Raw genomic sequence first — 12,263 nt, forward strand, 5'->3', positions numbered from 1 at the left:
CGTTATTAAGCCTTTTAGCACCAATATTCTAACCCAAGGCTCAGTGAACTTTCGGTAAAGTACCAATCAGTACCTATTTTCAGCTTTATAGCCATCCGATCTATGTCTCAACTACACAGCCCTCTGCCTTTGTAGGGAAAGCAGCCACAGATACTATGTAATTGAATGGATACTATGTAATTGAATGGTGTCCCCATAAAACTTTATTTAAGGATGGGGAAATTCGATGGGCGCCTGGCCGGTTTACTCAGGAGAGCATATGCCATCTTGATGTCGGGAGTTGTGAGTTCAAGCCCCACGTTGAGCATAGGTAGAGATTACTTAAAAAGAAAATCCTTAGGGGCGCCTGGGTGGCTCAGTCGGTGAAGCATCTGACTTCGGCTCAGGTCATGATCTCTCGGCCCATGAGTTCCAGCCCCACGTCGGGCTCTGTGCCGACAGCTCAGAGCCTGGAGCCTGCTGCGGGTTCTGTGTCTCCCTCTCTCTCTGCCCCTCCCCTGCTCACACTCTGTCTCTCTCTTTCTCTCAAAAATAAATAAACATTAAAATGTTTTAAAAGTAATTTTAAAAAAGTGAAATCCTTAAACAAATTTTTTTAAGGATGGGGAAATTTGAATTTCTATACTTTTCACCTGTCGTGAAATATTCTTCTAGTGTTTCCCCCCGCCCAACCATTTACAAATGTAAAAGCCATTTTTAAAGCCCAGGTGGTACAAAAGCAGGTTTTGCGGCTATAGTTTGAGGACACTCTAATTAAAAAAAATAATAACAATCAAGCCCGATGTATAATGAAACGACCCTAAGTCTAACTAATTCATCAGGGTTTTGTTTGTTTGTTTCAGTCCTTGTTGATGGATATGATTCCTGATGTCAAATCTGAGCTATAAAACATAAAGATAAGCTGGGCGGTCTCTGTGGGATAGGACTCCCCGCCTCCACTCTCCACCTGGGGACTTGGGGTAAAAAAAAAAACACCGACTCAGGGTGGCTCGGTTAAGTGTCTGACCTCAGTTCCTGAGTTCAAGCCCCATGTCGTCGTCGGGCTCAATGTTGTCAATGCAAACCCTGCTTCAGATCCTCTGTACCCTTCTCTCTGCCCCTGCCCCCCACCCCCACCCCCCACCCCCCGCCCTCAAAAATAAACATTTGAAAGGAAAAAAACACCCACTCCAACTCCCTTTCCCAGTTCACTCCTCACGGAAGACTTTTGTGACCGAATCTGCCGTTCAGGAACTCCTAAAGGCCTCAGGATCTCAACGTGATCTGTGACTGTCAGGGCTGCGAGTGAGGGCACAGACAGGGGCCAAGTCCCTGCCCGGTGTCCTTAACAACCAGGGTTGAAGTGCCAGCCATGCCTCTCCGTGGAAAGATTGGCTTGTCCCCGCGGTTGCCCCGAGGAGTGCTGGCAACCCCAGGCTTGTCCTAGAGTTTTAGCCGAGCCCCTGCCCTCCCCGAGGGGAAAGCCCTTGGGGAAGAAGCTTCTCCACGCTGTTGTCACAGAACAGCGAGTTCCTGGGCCACTGCCAGGAGAAGCCAGTGTCCCAGGGATGGGCCCCGGGAGCCCTGAGTCCTGAGCCCAGAGTTGCCTGTTTTTAAAACCCCACTGAGTAGCAGGGGGAGCTCATTTAAGACAAAAACAAGGGGCGCCCGGGTGGCTCAGTCAGTTAAGCATTGACTCTTGAGCTTGGCTCAAGTCTTGATCTCATGGTTGGTGAGTTTGAGCCCCGCATTGGGCTCCGTGCTGACAGCCTGGCACCTGTTTGGGATTGCCTCCCCCTCTCTCTGCCCCTCCCCTGCTTGCTCTCTACCTCTCTCTCTCAAAATAAATAAGCGTTAAAAAAAAAAAAAAGAAAAACATTGATACCCACACTTTGTGATCTAAAATCCCCAGACTGCTTTAAAGAATTAAGTGCTGGGGTGCCTGGGTGGCTCAGTCGGTTGAGCGTCAGACTTCAGCTCAGGTCATGATCTTGCGGTTTGTGGGTTCGAGCCCCGCGTCGGGCTCTGTGCTGACAGCTCGGAGCCTGGAGCCTGCTTGGGATCCTGTGTCTCCTTCTCTCTCTGCCCCTCCCCTGCTTGTGCTCTGTCTCTCAAAAATAAATAAATGTAATAATAAAAAATAAAATAAAAATTCAAAAATTTATAAAAAAAAAAAAAAGAATTAAGTGCTATGAGTTTCGAGGACACGGGGTTATCGACACTAAGTTGGCCAGCTTCTGTGTAGCAAGGCTCGCCTGAAGAAGGTACCAGACAACTCTGTTGTCTGTTCATTTCCGTATATTTCCCGAGGCACAGGCCGTGCAGTAAAAACTAAAGCAGAAGAGACAAATGTAAACAAAAGCTCCCGGGCTGGGACTTCCGGCAGAGGTACCCAGAGACCCCCGGGAGGGGGAGGAATGCTTAGCCAGAGCTGGGGCAGAACAGCAGAGGGCCCCGTGGGGGGGGTGACATTTGAGGTAGATGGACCAGCAGGGAAAGGGGAGGGGTGCAGACAGAGGGCACAGAGTGTACGAAGGCACGAGGCATGCAGGAGTGTCCCGTGACAGAAGAATCTGGAAATATTGCCAGAGGCAGATTGTGTTTTGAAATGGTGGGTTTGAGCTCACATTCAGCTGGGCACCGAAGGATGGGAATCCTGTAAAACCACTGTGGGAGGTGTGAGGCTTCCCTCAGACCTCCCAGCACTGCCCCCCGCCCCCCGGGGCTATTAACTGAATGGATCAAACATTGTCAGGGACCCACCTGTGTCCCCGGCCAGCCCCAAAAGTCAGGGCAGACACTACCTAGGCAGGCCCCTGTGGCTTCCTGAATCCTCCAGGGGGCCAGTCGCCGGCAGTCTGAGGGATCCGGGAGTCAGCCCCATGGGAGCAACCTTGGGCCCCTGAGAAAGAGGAGTTGGTGGATAGACACCCAGCCTCCAGGTCCCTCAGGGGGACATTCTGAGGTCCCACACAGCCTCCCTGGGGTCCCAGGAGGATTTGGCCCCGTGTGCCCCCAGTGCTAACAGCTCATTAGCACCCCCTTCACCCCCTTCCTCCTTCCCTCATCTCACTCCAACGCCTGGGATCATCGTCCCATCCGTGCTTTGGAGAAAAGCAAAGGCAAGCACACTTTTCCCATTTGGTTCTCTCTGGGTCACAAGGCGGGTGCAAATTCAAGCCCCAAACTCACATGGGGGCAAGCCTGTGAACGCCCGTTTCCAGAGGAGCTTTTTTTTCCCCCCCTCCTTGCATCCAGATGACAGACGAGCCTCCTCACCTACCTTTGCTGGCAGATGGGTTAAAGTCCACCCTTCAGAGAGCCCGTGGCCCCTGGAAGACCCCGCCTGCACCCTTATTCCCTCAACCATCTGACCCTGAACGCCTGGGTTATGAAGTTCAGCAACCAGAGGGGAGCCACAACTCGCTGCCTGTTGACCCCTGGAGGTTTCCCGTGGTTTTGCTGAAAACTATGGCAGCTCCCCAAACAAGTAATCATAGAATGACCTCGTCATCCAGCAATTCCACTGCCATGCACATGCCCAGAAGAACTGAAAACTGTGTCACGAACAGATTATTTGTAGCCCCCCCACCCCCACCCCGGTGTTCCTAACAGCCTTCTTCACAACAGCCCAAATGTGGAAGCAACCCAAGTGACCTCCAACGCACGAATGGATAAACAAAGTGTGGCTGACCCATAAGACGCAGTAAAGTATTCAGCGTTTAAAAAGAAAGGACGCTCTGACACCTGCTGCCACACGGATGAACCTCGGGAACACGTTATGCCGAGTGAAACGAGCCAGCTGCAAAGAGACAGGCTGTATTATTCCACCCACGCGAAGCACTTAGAGCTGTCAAGTTCACAGAGACAGAAAGTGGAAGAGTGGTTCCCAGGGACTCCGGGAGGGAGCACGGAGAGTTAGCGCTGCACGGGGACAGAGTGCCTGTTCGGGAAGATGAAAAAAGTCCTGGAAACGGATGCTGGTGTGGGCTGTGCAATAACGTGAGTGTATTTCATGCCACGGAGCGGTATTCTTAGAAATGGTTACAATGGCAAGTTTTGTTGCATCCGTATTATTATTCTCAAAAATAAATGAAGCCGAGAATAACTCAGGGTTGTGCTGTAAAAGTTATTGGGGTCGCCGGGGTGGCTCAGTCGGCTGAGTGTTTTTAACTCTTGATTTCGGCTCAGGACGCGATCTCACAGTTCGTGGGAGCAAGCTGGCGGCACAGGGCCTGCTTAGGATTCTCTCTCTCTCTCAAAATAAGTAATTTTTTTTAAATTTTTTAATGTTTATTTATTTTTGAGAGACAGAGAGAGACAGCATGAGCAGGGGAGGGGCAGAGAGAGAGAGGAGACCCAGACTATGAAGCAGGCTCCAGGCTCTGAGCTGTCAGCACAGAGCCCGACGCAGGGCTCGAACTCACCGATGATGAGATCACGACCTGAGCCGAAGTCAGGCGCTTAACCGACTAAGCCACCCAGGCGCCCCCCAATAAGTAAATATTTTTTAAAACTAAATAAAAGTTATTTGTTGTGTCTCATCTTGGATTGGGAGGAGTTTTCTAGCGAGGGGGACTTTTGGGATCCCAAATAAGCCACTTCCCAGGGGCAGAGGCTCTGGAACCAAAGAGTGGAGGGCCCCATAGTCCCTCAGCACCTCTGCTGAGTGTTCTTCCCTAACTGCCCTTTCCAAAGGGAATGTTAGATACGTCACACCCTTAACCATCCCAGAACCTACCTATTTCCTTTACAGTATTGGACGCCAGGGAATGATTTAATGTACCGTTTGTTTCTTTGTGGTTGACAGTCTCCCCAACTAGAATTTGACCTCCACGAAGATGGGAATCACTCCTTGTTCTTACCTGAGTCCCTAGTGCCCAGATCAGGAGGAATTCAGGCAGAAGTTCTACCCCTCCCAGGGCACCTGGGTGGCTCATTTGGCTAAGCCTCCAACTCTTGGTTTGGGCTCAGATCATGTTCCCGTGGCTTGTGGGTTCGAGTCCCATGTCAGGCTCTGTCCCGACAGTGCAGAGCCTGCTTGAGATTCTCTCTCTCTCCCTCTTTCTCTGCCCCTCTCCCGCTCATACTCCCTCTCTCCAAATAAATAAATAATCTTAAAAAAAAAAAAAAGGTATGCCCTCCCAAAAAAACATATATATAACTCAGACTTTTCATGATTCAATGACACCATTAAGAGCCGGACTGATTCCACACCTAGAAAGCAACCTGTGTGTGTAAGTGGATACTCCAGAACAGATCTCAGGGAAGAGGTGGGGGTCATCGGGATGCCAGATAGATGGTTTTTAAAGTCTTATCAGGTTGGGTAAGGTCATCCAGGGAGAGGGTGTGGCCCCTCAATCACAGAGTGGGAAGTTTGGCAATATTTGAGCTGTAGGAACCAGATTTTAAACCGCATTGTCAACTGCCCAGAACATCCCCTTTGGGGGTGGGCATCAGGATAGGACAGAAGGGGCCTGGAATCTGGAATGATAAGACAGCTTTCGTCTTATCTCTGCCCTTATCAGCTGTATAGCTCAGTAACCTGCAACTCCCAGAGCTCAGTTTCCCCATCTGTAAAATCGCCACAGGCCACATGACCCACCTTATCTGTCAACAGTCAAACCACATTCCCCCAGTGCCCTTGAGCACTGGTTTGGGGAACACTACGCCCTGTCCTGGACCCCACCCTTTTAGTGGGAGAGGCCCGGAGGTAAATAAGATCTATAAGGAAACAGTGGGCTGAGCCTCAAGGAAGCCGGAGGGGCCGCTTCTAATTCAGAGCGGGTTTGTGCTGCGAAGATTCTGAATCACCTGGTAAGAGGCAAGCATTTTATTTATTTGTCTTTTTGTTTTAATGTTTATTTATTTTTGAAACAATGCAAGAGACAGCGTGCAAGCAGCGGCGGGGCAGACAGAGGGAGACACGGAATCCGAAGCGGGCTCCAGACTCCGAGTTGTCAGACCAGAGCCCGAAGCGAGGCTCGAACTCACGAACCGTGAGATCATGACCTGAGCCGAAGTCAGACGCTTAACCGACTGAGCCACCCAGGTGCCTCCAGTTATCTTTTTTTTTTTAATTTTTATTTGTTTTTGAAGGAGAGAGAGAGAGAGATTTTTATTTGTTTTTGAAGGAGACCGAGCATGAGTGGGGGAGGGGCAGAGAGAGAGAGGGAGACACAGAATCGGAAGCAGGCTCCAGGCTCTGAGCTGTCAGCACAGAGCCCGATGCAGGGCTCCAACTCCAGAACCATGAGATCCTGACCCGAGCAGAAGTCAGCTGCTTAACTGACTTGAGCCACACAGGCTCCGCCCCCACCCCAGTTATTTTTAGCTTTGATGGCGATGGCCACAGCCGTGGCAGATAAAGCCCGTGGTAATGAGACCCCAGCCTGTTCTCCTTCCTTGACCCTGCCTCCCTCTTCCCTCACTTCTAACAGGTTGCATATCAGCACCAAGAAAAGTGGCTCACAGATCAGCTTAACTTGAATGTCAGAGGGAGAAAGTCTAGGGATGCATTTTGCTTAGAGCCTCTAGTCCAGTCCTGGGAGGAGGTTGCAGTACAGACCCTGGAACCAAAACACACTGGTTGAAATCCTCTGGGCCTCAGTGATCTCCTCTGTAAAATGGGGACAATAATAATAGTCTCCCCCTGACCGTGCTGTTGTAATAGTCAGGTGACTTAACACAAGCATGGGCACTCTATAAATGTTAGCTAGGATTCTGGGTCCCTTTTGCAGACCTGTGCCCCTCCCTTGACCAGGGCCAGGGCCCCGGCATCCCAGCTCTGCCCTACTTAGACCGCAGCAACGTCAGGCCAGCAACCGGAGCCAGCTCCCCAGGGAGCACGGTGCACTTGGGATCGTTTCCAGGAGTTAATGAATTCTTCAAACTCCCCAGGGCTTGTTGGCACATCACCCCTTCAGCCCTCTGAAGGGTGGCCTGGTTCTGCCTCCCTGAGCGGGCAGGCCCGGAAAAAAAGCCCATTGGAAAGGGACCCATCGGGGGTGCCTGGGTGGCTCAGTCTGTTGGGCAGCTGGCTCTTGATTTCAGCTCATGTCATGATCTCACGGTTCGTGGGTTCGAGCCCTGCATCAGGTTCCGCATTGCCCTCTCTCTCTGCTCCTCCCCTGCTCATTCTCTCTCTCTCTCTCCCCTTCTCTCTGCCCCTCCCCCACTCCTGCTCGCTCTCACGCTCTCTCTCTCCCTCTAAGAATAAATAAATAAATTAGAGGCGTCTGGGTGGCTCAGCCGGTTAAGTGTCCGACTTCCACTCAGGTCATGATCTCGTGGCTTATGAGTTCGAGCCCCGCGTCGGGCTCCGTGCTGACAGCTCGGAGCCCGGAGCCTGCTTCGGATTCTGTGTCTCCCTCTCTCTCTGCCCCTCCCCTGCTCTTGCTCTGTCTCTCTCTCTCTCTCTTAAGAATAAATAAGCCATTTAAAAAAAATTAAGGTTAAACATAAATTAATTAAATTAAATAAACAGAAAAAAAGTGACTCCTCCAAGCTCGTTCTGCTTCACCGACGGTTCCGGGACCCAGGTGGGGACCCGTGCCCTGAGCCGCTGGGACTCCTGGCCCCGGTCTCCATCCTTTGCCTAGCAACTCTGTGTTGTCTTCCAGAAAGCCAGAGAGAGCTGTTACTTGTCAAAACTCTGTCAGGTGTAGCTGAGGTGAAGCTGCCCAGAGAACAAGAACTCTTCCCCACCCGGGATTTTCTTCTCTGCAAGACTGAAACTCCAAGCAGGCGGGACCGTGAAGTTCACCCGCCACGGATGCCCCATGGCATACCCAGGTATACAACAGAGTGGGGGACAAGGCAGCATTTGTCCCGTGGAATGAATGAGTGAGTGAGTGGTGTCTACCCCATTTCTCTCTCTTGCCCTGCCCTACCCCCCCGCCCCCCAACCGGGGGAAGCTGCTGAGGGTCCGGTCACCGTTGCTTCTGGAACGGCGACACCCATGTGGACGCTCCTGGCCCAGCATCCCTCGACTCAGCGCTGTGGGGCTGAGGAGGGCAACGGGCATCTCCTCAGTTCAGGGCCCCACGCTGGGGACGAGAACCCAGACCCCACTTCCTATACCAAGGGTCCTCAAAGATTCTTGCCCTATTCGGCCTTTCCAGCTGCCAGCCACGTCCCACCAATAATGTGACTTGATCCCATACTGAGGGGCTGGGGAGCCAGAAGCAGGACTGTAACGAGGCTTGTGTTCCTCTGGCCAAGGCGCAGTTACCTTACATAATCCTCACCACAACCCCGGGAGGCAGGTACTATTATTTATCATCTCCTCTGGCAGTTGGGGAACAGATGCTCAGAGAGGCTGATTTGCCCCAGATTCTGGGACTTGAGCCCACACGGCCTGACTCTAGGGTGGGTGAGCTCACCTCGGCCTCAGCTTGGCGGGGAAGCGCCCCCATTCTGCAGGCAGGGGTAGCTTCCTCAGCCTCTCCTGAGCTCGGTCCGCTCATCTGTGAAAGGGGCTTGGAGGAACCGTGAGGGAACCTCCGGCCCTGAAGCCCGGAGGCTAACTCCCCCAGCAGCGGAGCCTGACCTTGGTCCGCCCCATTTGATGGCAAACCCTGACCTTGCCTGACCCGGAGGCCATTTACAGGGGGTCGTTAAATCCCAGGAAGGAGAACTATTCAAAACCGTTTGGAGCTTGAAGAGGGTGTGGTGCCCTGGGGGTGTCATTTAGTATAGGGTATCTGCGACCCTCTGTCCTCGGACTTCTCTGAGGTCATCAGAACAGCTCTGGCGGTTTGGGATCAGGGGTTAAGTGTTTACAGCATCCTCCACACAAAGCTGGCGGACAGCAGGTACTCAATAAAAGACAACCCTCCCTTCTTTTAGGGTGACACAGCTCCTTAACCTCTTTGTCTCCAGCCCACTCTGGAACTAGACTTCTTGTGCATTTCAACGGCTGCCAATAGGTATGAGGAAGAATCCCCATAACAGGGTCTGCTGCTCAGTACTGAAGGCAAGATAAACAAACCTTGGTACTTCCTTTCCAATTTCCAAAAAAGCCCAAACTTCTTTGTCTTGTCAGTTCTTCACAAATTTTATGGTTTCCTTGTCAAAAAGGTAGAAAACCTATCTGCTCCGGTCACTTCTTTGGGTCTGATGTCTTTGGGGGCCCCAAACGTATGAAATTAAATCGTTTTTCTCCTGTTAATCTCTCTTTTATTACAGGAGGTGTCACAGCCAAGAACCTAGAAGGGTAGAAGCAAATTTCTTTTTCCTCCCCTACAGTGCATTCCTTCTAAGAAAGGAACAGGGAAGCATGGGGGCAGGGGCGATGGGCTCACAAAGAGCTTGGACAAACAGGTTCCAGCCTGGCGGACCTGAAGAGGGCAACTTGCTGGCCGCGGCTTATCCTTGCGGGAGCCGGGACAACACAGGCCTTTTATGAGCAAGGAGGCTGGGCTCGCAGAGCCTCATTAGGACTGTGGCAGAAACTTGGCTCTGGCTGGATTTCTTAAGGAGAAACAAAAGGAGGAGCACAGCAGCCCGCTGGGCAATTGTCCTTTGCCCCCCAACCATACCCCCTGCCCCCTGGGAAGACAGGGGCCTTGAACATCAGCTCATTCTAGGGGAGGCCTCTCAGGCGGGAAAAGAGCCCTGTTCCAACCTTAGGCTTAATAAGGAAGCAAAATGCTCCTTACAATTCCCTGGAAAGATCTGAAATCCTAGCCTGTGGGGGTGCAGTGGGAGGTGTTTTCCCAGGAGCGGGCAGCTTTGCAGAAAAGCAAGGATTAAAGAAGCAATTAGAGGTTTGACAGCCACCAATCAGAGGAAGAAAGCAAGAAGAAACCAGCAACGGGTCATCAGGGAGCCTCAGGCCCTTCAAAATTTGAACAGTTGCAAAAAACCCAAACAAGCCTCTCCTCCCCCACCCACCAAATCTGGGAGTGGTGGCTTAAATTGGGTTAGCGCCTAAGTGGATCTCCCTGTAGAACCATCTGTCTGTGCCCTTCCTCATCCCTAAACTTGATTTGTTGGACGTATGCTTATACATGTAGTCTGCTTGGCTTTTTTCTTTTCCAATCGATGTTATTGAGATATAATTTACGTACAGCAAGATGCAACCATTTTACTGAAGTTTGACAAGTATGTATACCTCGATCAGGCTTGAGAACATTTTCATCACCCTAAGAATGTCTTCTGGCCTCTTTGCAGTCAACCCCCTTCCTAGCCCCAGCCCTAGGCATCTACTGATCTGCTCTCTGTCACTATACGTTGGTTTTGCCTTTTCTAGATTTTCATATAAATGGAATCATGCATTCCTTTATGTCTGACTTCTTTGTTATGGTTGCTGTTGTTCAGATGCTGTTGTAAATAGAATTTTTGGGGGGGCGCCTGGGTGGCTCAGTCAGTTAAGCATCCGACTTTGGCTCAGGTTGTGATCTCACAGCTCATGAGTTCGAGACCCGCATCCGAGACTCTGTGCTGCCAGCTCGGAGCCTGGAGCCTGCTTCTGATTCTGCATCTCCCTCTCTCTCTGCCCCTCCCCCCGCTCATGCTTTTTGTCTCTCTCCTTTAAAAATAAATAAACACTAAAATAAATTTTTTTCATATTCAAATTGCTTGTAGCTAGCAAAAATTATTTCTTTCTTGTATAATTAACCTTGTGTCTTGTGATCTTACTGAATTCACTAACTAGTTTTAGTTCTTGTTATACAGATTCATTAGGACTCCGTAGTAAACTGTTATATCCTCTGTGACTAAAGACGATTTTACTTCTTCTTTTCTGATCTTTATATCTTGTATTTATTTTTCTTGCCTTATTGCGTTGACTGGGACCTCTAGTGCCACACTGAAAAGTGGTAAGCATAGATGGTCTTGTTGCTGATCTTAGGGAGGCAGGCAAGCAATCTTACTATCAGTATGAAGTTAGCTGTAGATTTGTTGTAGACACCCTTATTCAGGGAGAGGAACTCCTTCATATTCCCAGTTTGCCAAGAGCTTTTTCCAGGAATGGGTATTCAGTTTTGTCAAATGCTTTTTCTGCATCTACTGCCACAATCACCTGGTTTTTCTCTTTTATTCTGTTCCTATGCTATATTGATCGACCTCCAAATGTTAACCAACCTTTCATCCTGGGGACATCTCTCACTTGCTTTGATGCATAATCCTTTTCATGTGTCGCTGGATCTGAGCGCTCCTGTTTTGACAAGCATTTTTACCCATTTTAACCCCTGATGTACCCCGAGCCTAGAACACTACCTTAAACAGAGTAAATGCTCAATAAATAGGTGTTGAATAAATGAATGAATGAAATCTCTTCCTCCACGTGGCAGTCAAAGGATGTGCACATTTCAACATTTTGGCAAAACGTCCAGACTTCCTTCTGAAAATATTGTCCCAGCCTTCACTCCCACCAACCCGTATGCCAGGCAGGGAGGGAACATTGGTGCCCCGCACTGCAAGAATGCACAGCAACATGACCTGGTAGCCACAGCCATGATCCCTTTGCTGAGTACCAGGTAACAGGAGAGGGAAGCACTCAATGCCCCCACGCGAACAGCAGTGGCCTCACAGAAAAGCTGATTTTTGAGCTGGTCTCAAATGAGGTCCAGAAGGTATCGGGCCAGCAGAGGAAGGGGGCATCCTAGGCAACAGCATGTTCTAAGGCACAGAGGCATGAAAGATCATTGCATCAGCCACTCACTAGCTGTGTGACCTTGAGCAAATTTGTCTTGCTTATCCATAAAAAGGAAACGAAAACAACAGGGCTGCCAAACATGGTGAATATCCAACAAGATAATATACATGAAAGACCTTGGAAAAACTCTAACATGAAGGCAGAGTTACTATTAACAAGGAGGCGGGGAGGGCTGTGCATGCGTCCAGCACAGCCTAGGCTAGCTGAGCAAAAGAAAGCAAGAGCCTGGGGGCACCTGGGTGGCTCAGTCTTTTAAGCATCCAACTTCTGCTCTGGTTGTGATCTCCCAGTTCATGGGTTTGAGCCCTGCATTGGGCTCTGCGCGGACAGTGTGGAGCCTGCTTCGGATCCTCTCTCTCTGCTCCCTCCCCACTTGCACGTGCACATTCTCTCTCCCTCTCTCTCTCTCTCTCTCTCTCTCTCTCTCTCTTTCTCTCAAAATACATAAACAAACTTAAAAAAAAAAAAAGCCAGAGGCTGGGGGCACCCCACTGGTTCAGTTGATAGAGCATGTGACTCTTGATCTCAGAGCCATGAGATCAAGCCCTGCGTTGAGCGTGGAGTCGCCACCAAGATAAATAAATAAATAGAGGCTGGCACCCAGCCCTGGTGTTAGAAGCC

This window comes from Acinonyx jubatus, chromosome C1, assembly GCF_027475565.1.
Source record: "Acinonyx jubatus isolate Ajub_Pintada_27869175 chromosome C1, VMU_Ajub_asm_v1.0, whole genome shotgun sequence".
Taxonomy (NCBI): Eukaryota; Metazoa; Chordata; class Mammalia; order Carnivora; family Felidae; genus Acinonyx; species Acinonyx jubatus.